Source organism: Arachis ipaensis, chromosome B8, assembly GCF_059453495.1.
Source record: "Arachis ipaensis isolate K30076 ecotype BB chromosome B8, ASM5945349v1, whole genome shotgun sequence".
Lineage (NCBI taxonomy): Eukaryota > Viridiplantae > Streptophyta > Magnoliopsida > Fabales > Fabaceae > Arachis > Arachis ipaensis.
In genome coordinates, this window is record NC_142443.1 from 121,828,739 (window position 1) to 121,850,000 (window position 21,262).

At 38.5% G+C, this 21,262-nt stretch overlaps 1 non-coding gene across 1 annotated transcript; it reads right to left on the bottom strand.

Annotated features, from left to right (window-relative positions):
* Window positions 1-7,039: 7,039 nt before the first annotated feature.
* LOC148549459 (small nucleolar RNA R71) lies at window positions 7,040-7,147 on the bottom strand. Its single transcript, XR_015897776.1, has one exon. It is a non-coding gene; the product is annotated as a small nucleolar RNA R71 (small nucleolar RNA).
* Window positions 7,148-21,262: the final 14,115 nt, after the last annotated feature.

Genomic DNA, 21,262 nt, shown 5'->3' on the forward strand with positions numbered 1-21,262 from the left:
TTCTATTTATATTGTCTATATACAAAACTCTTCCTCTCTCTCTTTCTTTTATACGATAATACATATATATATATATATATATGAATCATCTCTTTTTATATTGAGATAGTAATTATGTTTAATATTATTATTCAATTATATTTTTTTACTTTATGTTTATTACATCTTTCTTATTTATTTATTTATTTCACAACACGTTATCAGCACGAGACTTTAATCAAATTTTAGGAAGACTCCAGGTAACACATTTTCATTATGTCGAACCTTTCTCATCTTGAATTTAATCCTTTTGATATATTTGAAAACAATTATTTATCATGGATACTAAATGCTAAAATCCATCTTGATTTAATGGATCTTGCAGATACCATTAAGGCTAAAAATAGCACATCCCAAAAGGATAAAGCCAAAGCCATGATTTTTCTTTGTCGTCATCTTGACGTATGATTAAAAAATAAATATCTCACATTAAAAGATCATGCAGATCTGTGAAGAGACTTTGAAGAATGGTATAATCATCAAGGCTGCGTTTGTTTCTGAGAACAGGATAGGACAAGGCACTGGGAACAGGATATGACAAGACACTGATGGACAAAGACACAAAATTTTGTGTTCTTGTATTCTGTTTGGTGATAAACTAGAACAAATTATGAAAATTCAATTTATTCTCATTTTTTTCATTAAAAAATTTGAGATGAAAATATAATAATAAAAATATATAATTATGAAAAATTAACAAGAATAATGAAAGAAAAAATGAAAAATAAGTTGTGTCCCTTGTTAGTGTCTCCGTATTCTTCCTGTCAGGATGGACACAAAATACACTAATTCAGTGTCTCTGGACACATTGTCTCTGTCCATGTCTCCTCTGTCAAATACGATTTTGTATCTCTGTGTCCCTGTCCCAGTGTCCTGTCTATGTAAACAAACGTAGCCCAAAAGACGGTGATACTTCCTGAAGCCCGATATGTTAGAGAAAACTTTCTTGACTTTCCATGCCTCGAATGTGCTCCTGCAGCAGCAGTATCGAGAAAAAGGATTTTAAAAAAAATATTTTGAGCTAATTTCTTGCCTGCTTGTTGCTGAACGCAACAATGAGTTGCTCTTAAGAAATCATGAAGCGCGCCCAGTTGGCGCCGCCCTATTTCCTAAAGAAAATGCGGCAAATCATAACCCCAAAAAAGGTAAATGGCAAGGTTTTGGTAATAAGAAAAATTATAGAAGGAAAATGAATTATATTCACAAGAAAGGATCTCACCAGAAGTGGGGTAAAGAAAGGAACAATGGGCAAAATAAATCAATTGAGGATAAATATTTCCGTAGTGGTGAAAATGGCCATTGGTCACATACCTTTCGTACCCCAAGGCACCTAGTCGATTTTTAGCAAGTATCTTTGAAAAAAGATGACAAAGAAAAGGAAACAAATTTTGTTTCAAATAATGTTGAAAATTCCACCACCCATTATGATGTATCTGATTTCTTTGAGGATCCTGAAGAAAATATTGGTCATTTGATCAATGATGGAATAGTTTAATATGTGTGTTTATTAAGTATTTATGTGAATAAATAATGCAAGAAATTTCTTGTTAAGTTTTATGCATTTAAATTTCAAAATTACTGAATGTACCAAGATAATAATAATAAATTTTTTAGTATATACTATACTTCTTAGAAAAATATTTTCAATCAAGAAAATAATTTTACTGCATAAATATTTTTACTCATTTTATTATTATTTATTTTTGAAGAAAATGGCAAGGACATATGGTGTAGATATGTGCCTTGCGAATAGTGCAATTTCGCACACCATTCTCAAAAGTAATATATATTTTACCCATATTGTACCAAAAGAATAATATGTTAATACTATTATTGGCCCGAACAATGTGATAGAAGGTTCCGGAAGAGATATAATTTTGTTTCCTGGAGGAACAAAATTCATAATAAATAATGTACTATTGTCTACTAAGTCTCTAAAAACCTTATTGAGTTTCAAAGATATTCACAGAAATGGATATCATATTGAGACAATGAATGAGTACTTGTATATCACAACCCATGATTCAAATAAAAAGGTTATATTAGAAAAGTTACCCTCATTTTCATCTGGGTTGTATTCTACTAGAATTATTGCAACTGAATCACATGCCATTGTAAACTAGAAGTTTACTAGCCCAAATGAATTTATAATTTGGCACGACCGATTAGGTCATCTTACAATCATGATGCGGAGAATTATTGAAAACTCCTATAGACATTCACTAAAGAACTAGAAGATTCTTAAATCTAGTAAATTTTGTTGTACTGCATGTTCTCAGGGGAAATTACATTTAAGGTCATCACTAGTAAAGATTGGATTTGAGTTCCCTGAATTCCTAAAAAGGATTCAAGGCGATATACGTAGACCTATTCATCCACCATGTGGATCTTTTAGATATTTTATGGTCCTAATAGACACATCTTCGAGATGGTCACATGTGTGCTTATTGTTGTCTTCTCGCAACCTGGTGTTTGCGAGATTACTGGCTCAAATTATTCTATTAAAAGCACAATTTTCAGAAAATCCAATCAAAGTAATTCGTCTTGATAATGCTGGTAAATTTATTTCCCAAGCATTTGATGCTTATTGTGTAACACCCTAATTAGCCTAAGCTTTACCTCGCATCGTAAAGCAAAGGATAATAAGAGATTACGACAGTTTTAAGCTCATATATATAATATATAGAAAGAATCAATATAATCTAGAAGCCCGATGAAGGATATAGCTCAAAGTTAGGATATGAAAAGCGCAAAACATATAAACGGAGCAACTAACTTAAAGCACAAGAAATAGATTACAATTTATATCAAAATATCATAGTATAATATCATAAGGATCTAGCCACGGCTCGCGGAGTTTAAGCCGGCTGGCCATATACAGACCATACATGAAACAAGACAGCAAAAATAACTTATACAAGTTTTGTTCTCTCAATACATGCCTCTAGGATAAACAAAATACAAAAGTGAGAGATGTACAACAAAATAAATCAAGGGACTTGATGAGCGGATAATTTATACCCTTTTTGGTATTGTTTTTACATAGTTTTTAGTATGTTTTAGTTACTTTTTATTATATTTTTATTAGTTTTCATGCAAAAATCACATTTCTGGACTTTACTATGAGTTTGTATATTTTTCTATAATTTCAGGAATTTTCTGGCTGAAATTGAGGGACCTGAGCAAAAATCTGATTCAGATGCTGAGAAAGGACTGCAGATATTGTTGGATTCTGACGCTCCTTCACACGAAATAAATTTTTTGGAGCTACAGAAGCCCAATTGGTGCGCTCTTATTTGCGTTGAAAATTAGACATCTTGGGCTTTCCAGCAATGTATAATAGTCCATACTTTGCCCGAGATTTGATGGCCCAAACTGGCGTCTAAACGCTAGCCAGAGACCCTTTTCTGGCGTAAAATGCCAGAACTGGCACCAGAACTGGAGTTAAACGTCCAAAATAGCATCCAAGCTGGCGTTCAACTCTAGAAAAGGCCTATGCACGTGTAAAACTCAATGCTCAGCCCAAGCACACACCAAGTGGGCCCTGGAAGTGGATTTCTGCATTATCTGCACTTAGTTACTTATTTTATGTAATCCCTAGTAACTAGTTTAGTATAAATAGCACTTTTTACTATTGTATTAAGGGATTTTTGAACACTTGGAATCACTTTAGGGAGGCTGGCCATTGGGCTATGCCTAGACCTTTTTCTCTTATGTATTTTCTACGGTGGAGTTTCTACACCTCATAGATTAAGGTGCGGAGCTATGCTGTTCTTTATGAATCAATGCAAGTACTATTGTTTCTCTTTTAATTCACGCTTACTTCTTCTCTAAGATATACTCTCGTACTTAATTCAGTTAAGTCAGAATGAAGGGGTGACCCGTGACAATCACCCACTATCTTCGTTACTCGCTTAGCCAAGATCCGCGTGCCTGACAACCACAAGCGGTCTACATGATGTTCAACGTAGTCATTGGATGATAGCCGAAGTATATTCTCTTGGGTATCTAATCCACGGACCGAGTCCGTGAGATTAGAACCTTCGTTGTATAGGCTAGAACCAATTGGCAGCATTCCTGAGATTCGAAAAGTCTAAACCTTATCTGTGGTATTCCGAGTAGGATCTGGGAAGGGATGACTGTGACGAGCTTCAAACTCGCGAATGTTGGGCGCAGTGACAGTGTGCAAAAGGATAGAGAGATCCTATTCCGACACAAGTGAGAACCGACAGATGATTAGCCGTGCGGTAGCTGTACCTGGTATTTTTCATCCGAGACGAGAAATCCGACAGTTGATTAGCCGTGCAGAAATCGTACTTGGACCATTTTCACTGAGAGGATCATACAGCTTGCCATGGAAGGGAGCATGCATGATTAGATGAAGACAATAGGAAAGCAGAGGTTCAGAAGCAACAAAGCATCTCCAAACGCTTATTTGAAATTCCCACCAATGAATCACATAAGTATCTTTATTTTAATTTACGTTTTATTTATCTTTTAATTATCAAAACCTCATAACCATTTGAATCTGCCTGACTAAGATTTACAGGATGACCATAGCTTGCTTCAAGCCGACAATCTCTGTGGGATCGACCCTTACTCGCGTAAGGTTTTATTACTTGGATGACCCAATGCACTTGCTGGTTAGTTGTACCAAAGTTGTGAAAAGTGTGATCACAATTCCGTGCACCAAGTTTTTGGCACCGTTGCCGGGGATTGTTTGAGTTTGGACAACTGACGGTTCATCTTGTTGCTTAGATTGGGTAATTTTATTTTATGTTTAAGCTTGTTATTTTTATTTTCGAAAAAAAAAATTGTTCTTCAGAGTTTTTAAGAATGAATTCTAGAGATTCATGAGATATGTTGAAGTCTGGCTGGCTATTAAGCCATGTCTAATCTTTTGGACTGAGGTTTCTACTTTCCTATGTAGAAAGGACATGTCTGTAATTGTTATGTTAAAGCTTGGCTGGCCATTTGGCCATGTCTAATTCTTTTGGACCGAAACTTTAGACTAACATTGCACGAATCCTAGAATTCTTATTAAAAATTTAGAATTTATTTATTTTCTTCTTCCAAAATAATTTCGAAAAAAATACAAAAAAAAATTTAATAAAATCATAAAAACCAAAAAAATTTTGTGTTTTTTGTTTAAGTCTTATGTCAAATTTTAAGTTTGGTGTCAATTGCATATTTTTATTTTTTTCTTAAAATTTTCGAAAATTCATCATGTGTTCTTTCTTGATCTTCAAGTTGTTCTTGATGATTTTCTTTGTTTAATTTTGTGATTTTCTTGTTTTGTGTCTTTTCTTGTTTTTCATATGCAATTTTGAAGTATTAGTGTCTAAAATTTAAAAATTTTTAAGTTTGGTGTCATGCATGTCTTTCTTTTCTTAAAAATCTTCAAAAATATGTTCTTGATGTTCATCATGATCTTCAAAGTGTTCTTGGTATTCATCTTGATATTCAAAGTGTTCTTGCATACATTATTTGTTTTAATCTTAAATTCTTATGTCTTGTGTCATTTTGTTGTTTTTCTCTTTCTTCATTAATTCAAAAATAAAAAAATATCTTTCCCTTATTCTTCTTATAATTTTCAAAATTTTGAGTTGACTTGATCAAAAAAAATTTAAAATTTAGTTGTTTCTTGTTAGTCAAGTCAAAATTTCAATTTAAAAACTTTATCTTTTCAAATCTTTTTCAAAAATCAAATCTTTTTCATTTTTCTTCTTAATATTTTCGAATTTCTTAAATAAATTTTCAAAATCTTTTTCTTATTTTTTTATTTCATATTTTCGAAAACTTTACTAACAATTAATGTTTTGATTAAAAAATTTCAAGTTTGTTACTTTCCTGTTAAGAAAGGTTCAATCTTTAAATTCTAGAATCATATCTTTTATTTTCTTGTTAGTCAAGTCATCAACTTTAATTTTAAGAATCAAATCTTTTTAATTTCTTTTTCAATTCCTTTTCAAGATAAATTTCAAACATATCTTTTTAAAATTTTAATTTCAAAATTTTTTTCTAACTTCTTATCTTTTCAAAATTAATTTTCAAATCTTTTTCAATTAACCACTTGACTTGTTTGTTTTAATTTTAAAAAGTTTACTATTTCTTATCCTTTTCAAAATTACCTAACTACTTTTCTCTCTCATTAATTTCGAAAACTAACTAGCAAATTTTTCAAAAATATTTTTAATTAATTAATTTATTTAGTTTTCAATATGCTTTTATTTCTTTTCTTAAAATTCAAATTCTAACTTATAATTAAAATAAAAACAAAAATATTTTTCTTTTCTTTTAAGTAATATTCGAACCCTCTCCCTCTCTCTGTGTTCAAACTCCTCTCATTCTCTCTCTATCTCATTCTTCTATTCTTCTATTCTTATACTCACATAAAGGAATCTCTATAATGTGACATAGAGGATTTCTCTTCTTTTCTGTTCTTTTCTTTTTCATATGAGCAGGAACAGGGATAAAGACATTCTTATTGAAGCTGATCCTGAACCTGAAAGGACTCTGAAGAGGAAGCTAAGAGAAGCTAAAGCACAACACTCCAGAGAGGACCTGACAGAAATTTTCAAAAAAAAAAGTAGACATGGCAGCTGAACCCAATAACAATGGTGGAGATGCAAGGAAGATGCTTGGTGACTTTACTGCACTAACTTCTGACTTCTATGGAAGAAGCATCTCAATTCCTACAATTGAAGCAAACAACTTTGAGCTTAAGCCTCAATTAGTTTCTCTAATGCAGCAGAATTGCAAGTTTCATGGACTTCCATTGGAAGATCCTCATCAGTTCTTAGCTGAATTCTTGCAGATCTGTGATACTGTTAAGACCAATGGGGTTAATCCCGAGGTCTACAGACTTCTACTTTTCCCCTTTGCTGTAAGAGACAGAGCTAGGATATGGTTGGACTCACAACCAAAAGAAAGCATGAACTCTTGGGAAAAGTTGGTCAATGCTTTCTTGGCCAAATTTTTTCCACCTCAAAAGTTGAGCAAGCTTAGAGTGGAAGTCCAAACCTTTAGACAGAATGAAGGTGAATCCCTCTATGAAGCTTGGGAAAGATACAAGCAATTGATCAGAAGGTGTCCTTCTGACATGCTTTCAGAATGGAGCATCTTATGTATATTCTATGATGGTCTGTCTGAATTGTCCAAGATGTCATTGGACCACTCTGCTGGTGGATCTCTTCATCTGAAGAAAACCCCTGCAAAAGCCCAGAAACTCATTGAGATGGTTGCAAATAACCAGTTCATGTATATTTCTGAAAGAAATCCTATGAATAATGGGATGACTCAGAAGAAAGGAGTTCTTGAGATTGATACTCTGAATGCCATATTGGCTCAGAACAAAATATTAACTCAGCAAATTAATATGATTTCTCAGAATCTGACTGGAATGCAAGCTGCATCCGGCAGTACTAAAGAAGCCTCCTCTGAAGGAGAAGCTTATGACCTTGAGAATTCTGCAATGGAAGAGGTGAATTACATGGGAGAATCCTATGGAAACATCTATAATCCTTCATGGAGGAATCATCCTAATTTCTCATGGAAGGATCAACAGAAGCCTAATCAAGGCTTCAATAATAATAATGGTGGGAGAAATAGGTTTGGCAATAGCAAGCCTTTTCCATCATATTCTTAGTAACAGACAGAGAATTCTGAGCAGAGCCTCTCTGACTTAGCAACCATAGTCTCTGATCTATCTAAGACCACTCTCAGTTTCATGACTGAAACAAGGTCCTCCATCAGAAATTTAGAGGCACAAGTGGGTCAGCTGAGTAAAAGAGTTACTAAAACTCCTCCTAGTACTCTCCCAAGCAATACAGAAGAGAATCCCAAAAGAGAGTGCAAGGCCATAACTATATCCAAAGTGGCCGAACTTGGAGAGAGTAAAAAGGCAGTGATTTCCAGTGAGGAAGACCTTGCTGGACGTCCACTGACCAATGAGGAGTTCCCTATTGAGGAACCAAAGGAATCTGAGACTCATATAGAGACCATAGAGATTCCATGGAATTTAATGCTGCAGTTCATGAGCTCTGATGAAGATTCTTCCTCTGATGAGGATGAAGATATTGTTGAAAAGCAAGTAGCTCAGTATCTAGGAGCAATCATGAAGCTGAATGCCAAGTTATTTGGGAATGAGACTTGGGAGGATGAACCTCCATTGCTCATCAATAAACTGGATGCCTTGGTTCAACTGAATTTACCTCAGAAGAAACCGGATCTCGAAAAGTTCTTAATACCCTGTACCATAGGCACCATGACCTTTAAGAAGGCTCTGTGTGACCTGGGGTCAGGAATAAACCTCATGCTACTATCTGTAATGGAGAAACTATGGATCTCTGAGGTACAAGCTGGAAGAATCTCACTAGAGATGGCAGACAAATCAATGAAACAGGCTTATGGACTTGTAGAGGATGTCTTAGTGAAGGTTGAAGGCCTGTACATCCCTGCTGACTTCATAATCCTAGACACTGGGAAGGATGAGGATAAATCCATTATCCTTGGAAGACCCTTCCTAGCCACAACAAGGGCTGTGATTGATGTGGACAGAGGAGAGTTAGTCTTTCAATTGAATGAGGACTACCTTGTGTTTAAGGCTCAAGGATCTTCTTCTGTAACCATGGAGAGGAAGCATGAAAAGCTTCTCTCAATACAGAGTCAAACAGAGCCCCCACACTCAACTTTTAAGTTTGGTGTTGGGAGGCCACCATTAACCTCTGAGTCTCTGTGAAGCTCTCTAAGAGCTCACTGTCAAGCTATTGACATTAAAGAAACGCTTATTGGGAGGCAACCCAATGTTATTTAATTATATTTATTTTTTATAGACATTTCATTTTCTATTTTTAGTTTATGTTTTCTTTAGGTTGATGATCATGTGGAGTCATATAAACAGCTGCATAATTAAAAAGAAATCAAAAACAGCACACCCTGGAGGACAGGCTTACTGGCGTTTAAACGCCAGTAAGGATAGTAGAATGGGCGTTTAACGCCCATGCAGGCAGCATTCTGGGCGTTTTAATGTCAGAAATGGCAGCATTCTGGGTATTCAGAAAAACACCCAGTAAAGAAGGATTCCTGGCGTTTAACGCCAGCCAGGGTATCTGGCTGGGCGTTAAACGCCCAAAGAGGCAGTCAAGTGGGCGTTAAACGCCAGAATGGATAGCATTCTGGGCGTTTAATGCCAGGATGACACAAGGGAGGTCATTTTGTTTCCAATTCGAATTTTTTCAATTTTTCATGTTTTAATTCATAATTTTTTGCATCAAACATATTTTAAACGTTCATCTTTCAATTTCTATTTTCAAAAATTAATAATCTTTCCAATTCTTTTTAATTCTTTTTCAATTCTTTTCAATTCCTTCCAAAACATTTTCAAAACTTACATATCTTTTCAAATTCTTTTCAACTCTTTTTAATTTTTCTTGTATACAGTAATAAGTTCTCAAAATTAATTGCATCATTCTTCTTCCACTCCCTTCTATCTTATTTTTCTCGAGGACGAGCAAAGCTTTTAAGTTTGGTATGGAAAAGCTCAGCTTTTTGCTTTCTATAACCACTAATGGCACCTAAGGCCGGAGAAACCTCTAGGAAAAGGAAAGGGAAGGCAGTTGCTTCCAACTCCGAGTCATGGGAGATGGAGAGATTTATCTCAAAAGTCCATCACTAAAAAGAGGATGGAGTAAACAAGAGAGCCCACTCATGGACCTCAACAAGAGCATGAGGAAATTCCTCATCAAAAAATCCCTGAGATGCCTTAAGGGATACACTTTCCTCCACATAACTATTGGGAGCAACTCAACACCTCTTTAGGAGAATTGAGTTCCAACATGGAGCAACTAAGAGTGGAGCACCAAGAGCACTCCATCATCCTCGATGAAATCAGAGAGGACCAAAAGGTCATGAGAGAGGAGCAACAAAGGCAAGGAAGAGATATTGAGGAGCTTAAGCACTCCATAGGATCTTCAAGAGGAAGAAGAAGCCATCATCACTAAGGTGGACCCGTTCTTTAACTTCCTTGTTCTTATTTTTCTATTTTTTGTTTCTTTGCTTTATATTTTATCTATGTTTGTGTCTTTATTACATGATCATTAGTGTTTAGTGTCTATGTCTTAAAGCTATGAATAATTCCATGAATCTTTCACCTTTCTTAAATGAAAAATATTTTCTGAAAAAGAAAAAGAAGTACATGAATTTTAAATTCTATCTTGAAAATAGTTTAATTATTTTAATATAGTGGCAATACTTTTTATTTTCTGAATGAATGCTTGAACAGTGCATATTTTTTATAGTGAAGTTTATGAATGTTAAATTTGTTGGCTCTTGAAAGAATAATAAAAAAAAGAGAAATATTATTGATAATCTAAAAAATCATAAAATTGATTCTTGAAGCAAGAAAAAGCAGTGAAAACCACAAAGCTTGTGAAAAAAAGCGAAAAATAAAGAAAAAAAAGAAAGAAAAAGAAAAAGCAAGTAGAAAAAGCCAATAACCCTTTAAACCAAAATGCAAGGGTAAAAAAAGAATCCAAGACTTTGAGAATTAATGGATAGGAGGGCCCAAAGGAATAAAATCCTGGCCTAAGCGGCTAAATCAAGCTATCCCTAACCATGTGCTTGTGGCGTGAAGGTGTCAAGTGAAAAGCTTGAGACTGAGCGGTTAAAGTCATGGTCCAAAGCAAAAAGAGTGTGCTTAAGAGCTCTGGGCACCTCTAATTAGGGACTCTAGCAAAGCTAAGTCACAATCTGAAAAGGTTCACCCAGTTACGTGTCTGTGGCATTTATGTATCCGGTGGTAATACTGGAAAACAAAATGCTTAGGGTCACGGCCAAGACTCATAAAGTAGCTGTGTTCAAGAATCAACATACTGAACTAGGAGAATCAATAACACTATCTGAATTCTGAGTTCTTATGGATGCCAATCATTCTGAACTTCAAAGGATAAAGTGAGATGCCAAAACTGTTCAGAAGCAAAAAGCTACTAATCCCGCTCATCTAATTGAAACTAAGCTTCATTGATATTTTGAAATTTATTGTATTTTCTCTTATTTTTATCCTATTTTATTTTTATTTGCTTGGGGACAAGCAACAATTTAAGTTTGGTGTTGTAATGAGCGGATAATTTATACCCTTTTTGGCATTATTTTTACATAGTTTTTAGTATGTTTTAGTTACTTTTTATTATATTTTTATTAGTTTTCATGCAAAAATTACATTTCTGGACTTTACTATGAGTTTGTGTGCTTTTCTATAATTTTAGATATTTTCTGGCTGAAATTGAGAGACCTGAGCAAAAATCTGATTCAGAGGCTGAGAAAGGACTACAGATGCTGTTGGATTCTGACCCTCCTACATGCAAAATGGATTTTCTGGAGTTACAGAAGCCCAATTGGCACTCTCTCAATTGCGTTGGAAAGTAGAGATCTTGGGCTTTCCAGAAATGTATAATAGTCGATACTTTACCCGAGATTTGATGGCCCAAACTGGCGTCTAAATGCCAGCTAGAGACCCTTTTCTGGCGTAAAATGCCAGAACTGGCACCAGAACTGGAGTTAAACGTCCAAACTGGCATCCAAGCTGGCGTTCAACTCTAGAAAAGGCTTATGCATGTGTAAAGCTCAATGCTCAGCCCAAGCACACACCAAGTGTGCCCCAAAAGTGAATTTCTGCACTATCTACACTTAGTTACTTATTTTCTGTAATCCCTAGTAACTAGTTTAGTATAAATAGCACTTTTTACTATTGTATTAAGGGATTTTTGAACACTTGGAATCACTTTAGGGAGGTTGGCCATTCATCCATGCCTAGACCTTTTTCTCTTATGTATTTTCTACGGTGGAGTTTCTACACCTCATAGATTAAGGTGCGAAGCTCTGCTGTTCTTCATGAATTAATGCAAGTACTATTGTTTCTCTTTCAATTCATGCTTACTTCTTCTCCAAGATATACTCTCGTACTTAATTCAGTTAAGTCAGAATGAAGGGGTGACCCGTGACAATCACCCACTATCTTCGTTACTCGCTTAGCCAAGATTCGCGTGCCTGACAACCACAAGCGGTCTACATGATGTTCAACGTAGTCATTGGATGACAGCCGGAGTATATTCTCTTGGGTATCTAATCCACGGACCAAGTCCGTGAGATTAGAACCTTCGTGGTATAGGCTAGAACCAATTGGTAGCATTCCTGAGATCCGAAAAGTCTAAACCTTGTCTGTGGTATTCTGAGTAGGATTTGGGAAGGGATGACTGTGACGAGCTTCAAACTCGCAAATGTTGGGCGCAGTGACAGTGTGCAAAAGGATAGAGAGATCCTATTCTGACACAAGTGAGAACCGACAGATGATTAGCCGTACGGTAGCTATACCTGGTATTTTTCATCCGAGACGAGAAATCCGACAGTTGATTAGCTGTGCAGAAACCGTACTTGGACCATTTTCACTGAGAGGATCATACAGCTTGCCATGGAAGGGAGCACCCATGATTGGATGAAGACAATAGGAAAGCAGAGGTTCAAAAGCAATATAGCATCTCCAAACGCTTATCTAAAATTCCCACCAATGAATCACATAAGTATCTTTATTTTAATTTACGTTTTATTTATCTTTTAATTATCAAAACCTCATAACCATTTGAATCCGCCTGACTAAGATTTACAGGATGACCATAGCTTGCTTCATGCTGACAATCTCTGTAGGATCGACCCTTACTCGCGTAAGGTTTTATTACTTGGACGACCCAGTGCACTTGCTGGTTAGTTGTATCGGAGTTGTGAAAAGTGTGATCACAATTCCGTGCACCAGGAGTCAAAAGGTATCCGGATCCTCCGCTTCTGTCATCATCCAGGCAACTCACCGAGGTGGGTTGCAACCTACATCTGAAAAATAACAACAACGTATGAAATGAGAACCGGAGGTTCTCAGTATGGTAACAGTGCCCAATGATGTAAGATGTAAGGCTCCGGGACGCCGAAGGAAATACTAAAACTTCACATCACATACGGATATTCAAGCTTAGAATAAAATAAATAAATCGAAACTTAAACCATAAACCGGGTTATCTAAACTTAGGGGAGTTCTAACTAATACTAATTACACCGCTGTATCCCACAGCCTTCACCACTCTAACCTCCGTGCGATCCCATCACTATCGCCTACCTAACCTCCTTAGCACCAGACAAACACAATTAATGCAAGCAAGTAATACACATGTAATAATCATATATAGCAAGTATTTCAAGAAGCAAGTAGGCATATTATACAATTAGTCAAACCCAAGAAGTCAAAGCAACAAGCACATAAGAGATGCATATAATGAATGCTTGTCCTATTGGCTCGTGATATCACTTGTCGGTTTATAAATACCAACCCGACACAGCTTTTTGGATGTCGCCTGTTTGTCACTTCCAAGGATATAGCGCCTGGCACGCTTTTGTTCCGAGGATATAGTCCCTGGCACACTTGCATGCTCAATCCGAGGATATAGTGCCTGGCACACTCTTGCGGCAGAGAAGGAAAACAACAACAACATATAATTCATCACAAATCATTCCAAGGATATAGTGTCTGGCTCACTATCATTCCAAGGATATAGTGCCTGGCTCACTATCCACATCCATAAGTCTATCAATCTCAAATCATCATCATTTCTCATCTCAAATCACTTCCAATTATCAACTCTCAACATTCCAAGGATATAGTGCCTGTCACATCACTCTCAACATCCATCAGGATCATCCATTCCTTTTTGAATCCTCAACTCATCACATCCATCATCAATTCATACTTTCCATCCCAAACTCATCAATTCATCAGTGTCTCAATTTATTATCTGTAATCACCCAGTTCACTACTCTTCTCTTCTCTCAACCAAACTCATCCTCGGTATACCAGAAACCTAAACCTCCGTTTGCTAACTTTTCAAAATGACATAAGCCAAATCTCTAAAGTTCTTTCCCAAGTTTTCATACCCAAAATTAATCCCAAAAGTCTAAAAATGGTGTCACAGAAGCTTACAATCTTGTTGGGAACGTGAAATAGTTAAAAACAAATTTAAATTTGAGAAACAGGGCGTGTGCGTATGCACAGGGGTGTGCGTGCGCATGCCCAGGAAGTTTTCAAAATGTGTGCATACGCACAGGGGTGTGCGTACGCACAGGTGCCAAAATTCATACTGTCTGTTCACTCGCACAACCTGTGCTAGCGCCCTCAACAGACGATCCTTCCCAACTTGTGCGTGCGCACAGGGCTGTGTGTACGCACAGGTTGTAAAACTCCATTGGTGTGTGCATGCACACATACCAGAAATCACAAAATTCTGCAACTCTGCAGAATTTTAGATTTTGACACCGAACTTTGAATGATCATAACTTCCTCTACAAAATTTCAATTTTTACAAACTTTATATCAATTCGAAGAGTTTTCAATAAACTTTAATCCTAGACCAGTTTCAACACATTTTGAAAACTGAGGCACAAGTTATGATCCGTCAAAGTTCACTAAAAACCAGTTTTACCAAAAATACTAAAAACTCAAATTTAACCAACTCTCAATCCAAAACAAACTCAATCACTTTTCAACCATACCTAATCAACCCAAAATTCATACCAAACACTGGTTCAACTATTTTCTCAATTACACAACCTTCTAGACCAATCAACAAGTCTAAATCCAACCTAATTCACATTTTTCAAATTTCCATTAACATTATTAACATCAATATAACTTCTCACCATTTCCATCATGATCCAACTATACCACATCCAACATTTAATATCTCAAGTTATCAACCCCTTCAACACTCATCAATCCAAACATCAAATATAAAACACTATAATCAATCCTCCACCAACACCCTCACCAATCATCATTCTTTCACTATCAATCTTCATCAACAACCTCATTCATGCTTTATACCCACAATCAACAAGATACATTCATTCAAATTCAATATACATCATACCTCAACATCATTATTTAACAACAGTTATAAAAATTAACTCGTCAAGCATCATCAACCAACCAACATCAACAACCACTACAAATCCTCGTCAATTTCAAAAATTTATCACCAAACAATAACTAACATTAACCAACATCATAATACATCATTAGTACCAATAATCCTCAACAATCACCATCATCATACATATACCATAAACAACATATCCAATTCAATCCTATCCTATGGGCCACTAGCCTAAGTGTCCATAAACATTACATATTACATAAAGGAAACTGAAACCATACCTTGGCCGATTCCCAATATGCTCAAACACCAAACTTGATTCCAATCAAGCTTCCACGAAGCTCCAAACCATCAAAGCCAAACCAAAAGCCACCACTAACTCCAAAAACAAGCTTTATACATACAACATAACCATACATCAACAACTAAAGCCCATACTATACCAAACCACAAGAATAAAGAGGTTTCTTACCTTATCCAATGAGATTAGGGGTAAAATTCATCAATTACCCACTACTAGAGATCACCTAAACAAGCAATACCAAAAAAATCTACTCAAAACCATAACCTCAAAAATACAGAAATCTAGGCACAAAACTGGGACTTGATCTTCGAGTTCTTACCAGTTTTGCTTGGATAGAAACGTAGAGCTCAATGAAAGCTTCGCGTGGCCGCAAATGGCTCGTCAATCGGAGCTCCATAGCTCAAGATATGGCTTTCGGAAGGTGGAGGTGAATAGTGAAACCCCACCCTCACCTCTCTTCTCTCTCAAATCTGGTGTCTGTGTGTGTGTGTGTGTTATGGATGAAGGGTTCATTAATGAACCCTTATATATGTTGGACTTGGGCCCAACTTGGGTCCGGTCCAACCCGTTAGCATTTTTAGCCCGTTTCGGTCCAACTTTGGGCCAAACCTTAAACACTAACGCTCGGCTTTCCATTTCTAATACTTTTCTAAGGCTTTCAACTGTTTTCACTTTTTCTCGTGCAGTACTGGGCAGACTTGAATCGGATCAACCGGTTCAACTGTCGGTTCGTAGTTTTTCACGATTTTTTGCAGAAAACACATTTTCTGACTCAGAAAAATCTACTGAGTCCAAAAATTATATTTAAATCCACAAATTCTCATCCTAACTTTCTGGAATCTAATTTGGAAATTTAAATGATTTTATTCGTGAAAACTTCGATTCTTAAATATTGTATATCTAATGGAATAAGTGTTGAACATCCAATAGCTTATGTTCACACACAAAATGGGTTAGCAGAATCACTTATTAAATGCCTCCAATTAATTGCTAGACCCTTACTTATGAGAATAAATCTTCCAACCTCAGCTTGGGGCATGCTATTTTACACGCTGCAGAACTTATTTGTTTGAGGCCAACGAGTTACCATCAATTCTCTCCTATGCAATTAGCTTTTGGCCAGCAGCCAAATGTTTCCCATTTAAGAATATTTGGGTGTGCGATATATATTCCCATTGCACCATCTTCTCGCACCAAAATGGGACTCCAAAGAAAATTGGGGATATATGTTGGATATGATTCTCCCTCTATAGTAAGGTATCTTGAGATACAAACTTGGGATGTATTTAAAGCCCGATTTACAGATTGTCATTTTGATGAATCAAAATTTCTAACATTAGGGGGAGAGAATAAACTTCCTGAAAAGGAACTTAATTGGAATGCATTATCGTTGATGCATTTAGATCATCGATCAGGGCAAAGTGAACTAGAAGTTTAAAAGATTATACATTTGCAAAGAATAGCAAATGAATTGCCTGATGCATTTTTCGATACAAAGAGGATAACTAAATCCTATATACCGGCTAAAAATGCTCCGATTCGAGTTGATGTCCCATTCGGACAAATTGCCACCGAAGCAAATACATGCTAGAAGCATGGCAGGCCTGTCGGTTCCAAATACAACAATCCTCGAAAGAGAAAAGAGGTAAATACTATTTCTGTTGAAAAAGACATAGTAAAGACGCCTGCAGTTGTCCAAAATTCTGATATAGTTTTAACGCCAAAAGACGTTCAGGTACTTGAAAATTGTGAAAATGACGAGATCTAGATAAATTATGTCTTTACAGAGAGAAATGGGACCGAAATAAGACAATTGTCAATGAAATATTTGCATATAATGTGGTATTGAATATCATACATGAAAGTAAGGATCTTGAGCAAAGATTAGTTGAAGAATGTCGACAATGGAATGATTGGCCAAAATGGAAAGAAGCCATGAAGGCTGAATTAGACTCACTTGCAAAATTTGAAGTCTTTGGACCTGTAGTCCGTACACCAGAAGATGTAAAACCTATTGGGATACCGATGGGTATTTGTGAGAAAACGAAATGAGAAAAATGAAGTTGTACGCTACAAAGCCCGACTTGTGGCACAACGTTTTTCACAAAGGCCCGGTATAGATTATGAAGAAACGTATTCTCCTGTAGTGGATGCAATAACATTGTATTATTTGGTCAGTTTATCCGCATATTATAAATTACATATGCATTTAATGGATGTGGTAACAACATACTTATACGGATCATTGGATCGTGATATCTATATGAAAGTCCCTGAAGGACTAAAGATATCTAAACCATCCAATGAATATTCACTTGGGTTATACTCAGTCAAATTGCAAAGATCTTTATATGGTCTAAATCAATCTGGACGAATGTGGTATAATCGTCTTACTGAGTATCTGGCCAAAAGCAGGTTTAAGAATGATGATATCTACCCATGTGTTTTCATAAAAAAATCTGCATCTGGATTCATTATAATTGCTGTGTACATTGATGATTTAAATATCATTGGAACTCCTGAAGAGATTCCAACAATTATAAAAACTCTAAAAGAAGGATTTGAGATGAAAGATCTTGGAAAGACTAAATTTGTCTCGCCCTGCAGATCGAGCATACCAAAAATGGGATCTTTATTCATCAAACAACATACACAGAAAAGATCTTGAAGAGATTTTATATGGATAAGTCACATCCATTAAGTACCCCAATGATTGTAAGATCTTTAGATGTGGAAAATAATCAATTCCGTCCTAAAGAAGAGAATGAAAATATCCTTGGTTCTGAAGTACCATATCTTAGTGCCGTTGGAATGCTAATGTATCTTGCTAATAATACATGACCCGATATATCATTTGCTGTGAATTTACTAGCAAGGTATAGTTCCTCTCCAACTAGAAGACATTGGAATGGAATCAAACAAATCTTTCGATATCTTCATGGAACGGTTGATATGGGATTGTTTTACCCATATGGATCCAAGTCACAATTAGTTGGCTATGCTGACGCTTGATACTTGTCTGATCCATAAAAAGGGAGATCTCAAACAGGATACCTGTTCACATATGGTGGTACAGCTATATCATGGAGGTCCACGAAACAGATAATTGCAGCAACATCCTCTAATCATGCTGAAATACTAGCGATTCATGAAGCAAGTCGTGAGTGTTTTTGGCTCAGGAGTTTGATCCAATATATTCTGTCATCATGTGGACTGATTGATCATAAGATAGCTCCAACTGTCATGTTTGAAGATAATACAGCATGCATTGCTCAACTTAAGGGTGGATACATCAAAAGAGATAGAACAAAGCATATTTCTTCCAAATTCTTCTTCACTCACAATCTTCAAAATCAAGGCACAATTGATGTCCAACAGATCCAATCAAGTGATAATCTGGCAGATTTATTTAGGCGCGTGCAGGCAAGCGGAAGCGCACGAGGTAGCCGAGTCAGCGCCGCTGGGCAGGGTTCGGGGGAAGCGACGAAGAACATTCAAGGGACAGCCAGATGCGTGAGGTACTTCGGGCGATAGCCGAACAGCCGCACCGTCTTAAGCAACACGCCCAACCCACACCGCATGGGGCACCGTCGTACGTCGACCCTAGACGTAGGGCGAGCACGACACGTTGCCCCTCGGGAGTGGACACGAACAGGTAACCGTCTTCCGCAACGTGCCCCCTCAAAGTGCTGGGACGAGCACGTCGCGTTGCCCCCTGCCCACGACACCCGCTGCCGCACGCATATCCATCATCCGTGTCGTGCGCCACACTAGGCCTCGCGGGGGCGCACAGGCCGCCCGCCGTTCCCACGTCGTGCTCGGACTTGGGATGATCCCCCTAGTCCTGGGCCGAGCACAAGGTGTTGCCCCGAGCGTGTGCCCAAGGCACAACTCAACCACGCCATTCTCCCTAGGTGGTGCCTAGGTGGGCCGTGCACGGACGTGTTTCCCTTCTTGTTGGTCCTTCGGTGATCGGGGTTCGCAGCAGCCAGACGCCCGTGCTCGACCTTGGACCCGGGGCGGAGGACCCCGGCGGCACACCACAACCACAACGTGCTTGCTAGTGTGCCTAGGGGATGGCAAGGCAACGTGCATCTTGCTGGCATTGCGCCCAGCAAGCCTTTGGGCAACTCGAGTTTCATCAGCACGACACCCCTCCCCCCTATAATAGGCTGCCGAGCCATTACCAAGCCATTACCAAAGTGCCACGGGTAGACATCCTTTTCCGTGAGGAGACATACTCAAGGAAAGTGCTCTAGAGGTCGAATTTTGACGGCGTTTTTTGCAACAACCTCTAGAAAAATAAGATCTTTCCATCCTCCAAATTTGGTGAATTTACACCGTGTGGATTTTTTTTGACGATTTTTTTACCGCCCGGAATGCCGGAAATTCAAAAAAAATGAAAAACGGAGCAAACCTGCGATTTTTGACCTGGATTTTTTTGTGCAGCCTTCACATAATATTACCAAGGTTCCCTCAAAATTTCACGAAAAATGCACGAGCCAATTCTGAGATATGAAAATTTGGCTCCTTCGTTGCAACGCTCCGAGCCATCGTTGCAACGCTCCGAGCCATCGTTGCAACGGCGGGTGCCTCCGTGGGGGGCGGGGGAGCCCGGCGGCACACCACAACCACAACGTGCTTGCTAGTGTGCCTAGGGGATGGCAAGGCAACGTGCATCTTGCTGGCATTGCGCCCAGCAAGCCTTTGGGCAACTCGAGTTTCAGCAGCATGACACCCCTCCCCCCTATAATAGGCTGCCGAGCCATTACCAAAGTGCCACGGGTAGACGTCCGTTTCCGTGAGGAGACATACTCAAGGAAAGTGCTCTAGAGGTCGAATTTTGACGCCATTTTTTGCAACAACCTCTAGAAAAATAAGATCTTTCCATCCCCCAAATTTGGTGAATTTACACCGTGCCGATTTTTTTTGCCGATTTTTTTACCGCCCGGAAAGCCGGAAATTCAAAAAAAATGAAAAACGGAGCAAATTTGCGATTTTTGACCTGGATTTTTTTGTGCAGCCTTCACATAATATTACCAAGGTTCCCTCAAAATTTTAGAAAAAATGCACGAGCCAATTATGAGATATGAAAATTTGGCTCCTTCGTTGCAACGCTCCGAGCCATCATTGGAACGGCGGGTGCCTCCGTTGCAACGAAACCAGCCAACGATGCACCTAACCCAGCATCCGTTGCAACGCACCCTGCCTCCGTTGCAACGCGCCCAGCCAACGTTGCACCGTCCCCAGCATCCGTTGCAACGCCCCCAGCCAACGTTGCAACGCGCCCTGCCTCCGTTGCAACGCTCCCAGCCAACGTTGCAACGCGCCCTGCCTCCGTTGCAACGCGCACGGCCAACGTTGCACCGACCCCAGCATCCGTTGCACTGCCCCCAGCCAACGTTGCAACGCGCCCTGCCTCCGTTGCAACGTCACCAGCATCCCTTGCAACGCGCCCTGCCTCCGTTGCAACGTCACCAGCCAACGTTGCAACGCGCCCTGCCTCCGTTGCAACGTCACCAGCAACCGTGGCAACGCGACCTGCCTCCGTTGCAACGCCCCCAGCCAACGTTGCAACGCGCCCTGCCTCCGTTGCAACGTCACCAGCATCCGTTGCAACGCGCCCTGCCTCCGTTGCAACGTCACCAGCCAACGTTGCAACGCGCTCAGCATCCGTTGCAACGCCCCCAGCCAACGTTGCAATGCCCCCAGCTTCCGTTGCAACGATCCCAGCATCCGTTGCAAAGCGATCTGCCTCCGTTGCAACGTCACCGGCCAACGTTGCAACGCACCCTGCCTCCGTTGCAACGCCCCCAGCCAACGTTGCGACGCGCCCTGCCTCCGTTGCAACGTCCCCAGCATCCGTTGCAACGCCCCCAGCCAACGTTGCAACGTCACCAGCATCCGTTGCAACGCGACCTGCCTCCGCTGCAACGCCCCCAGCCAACGT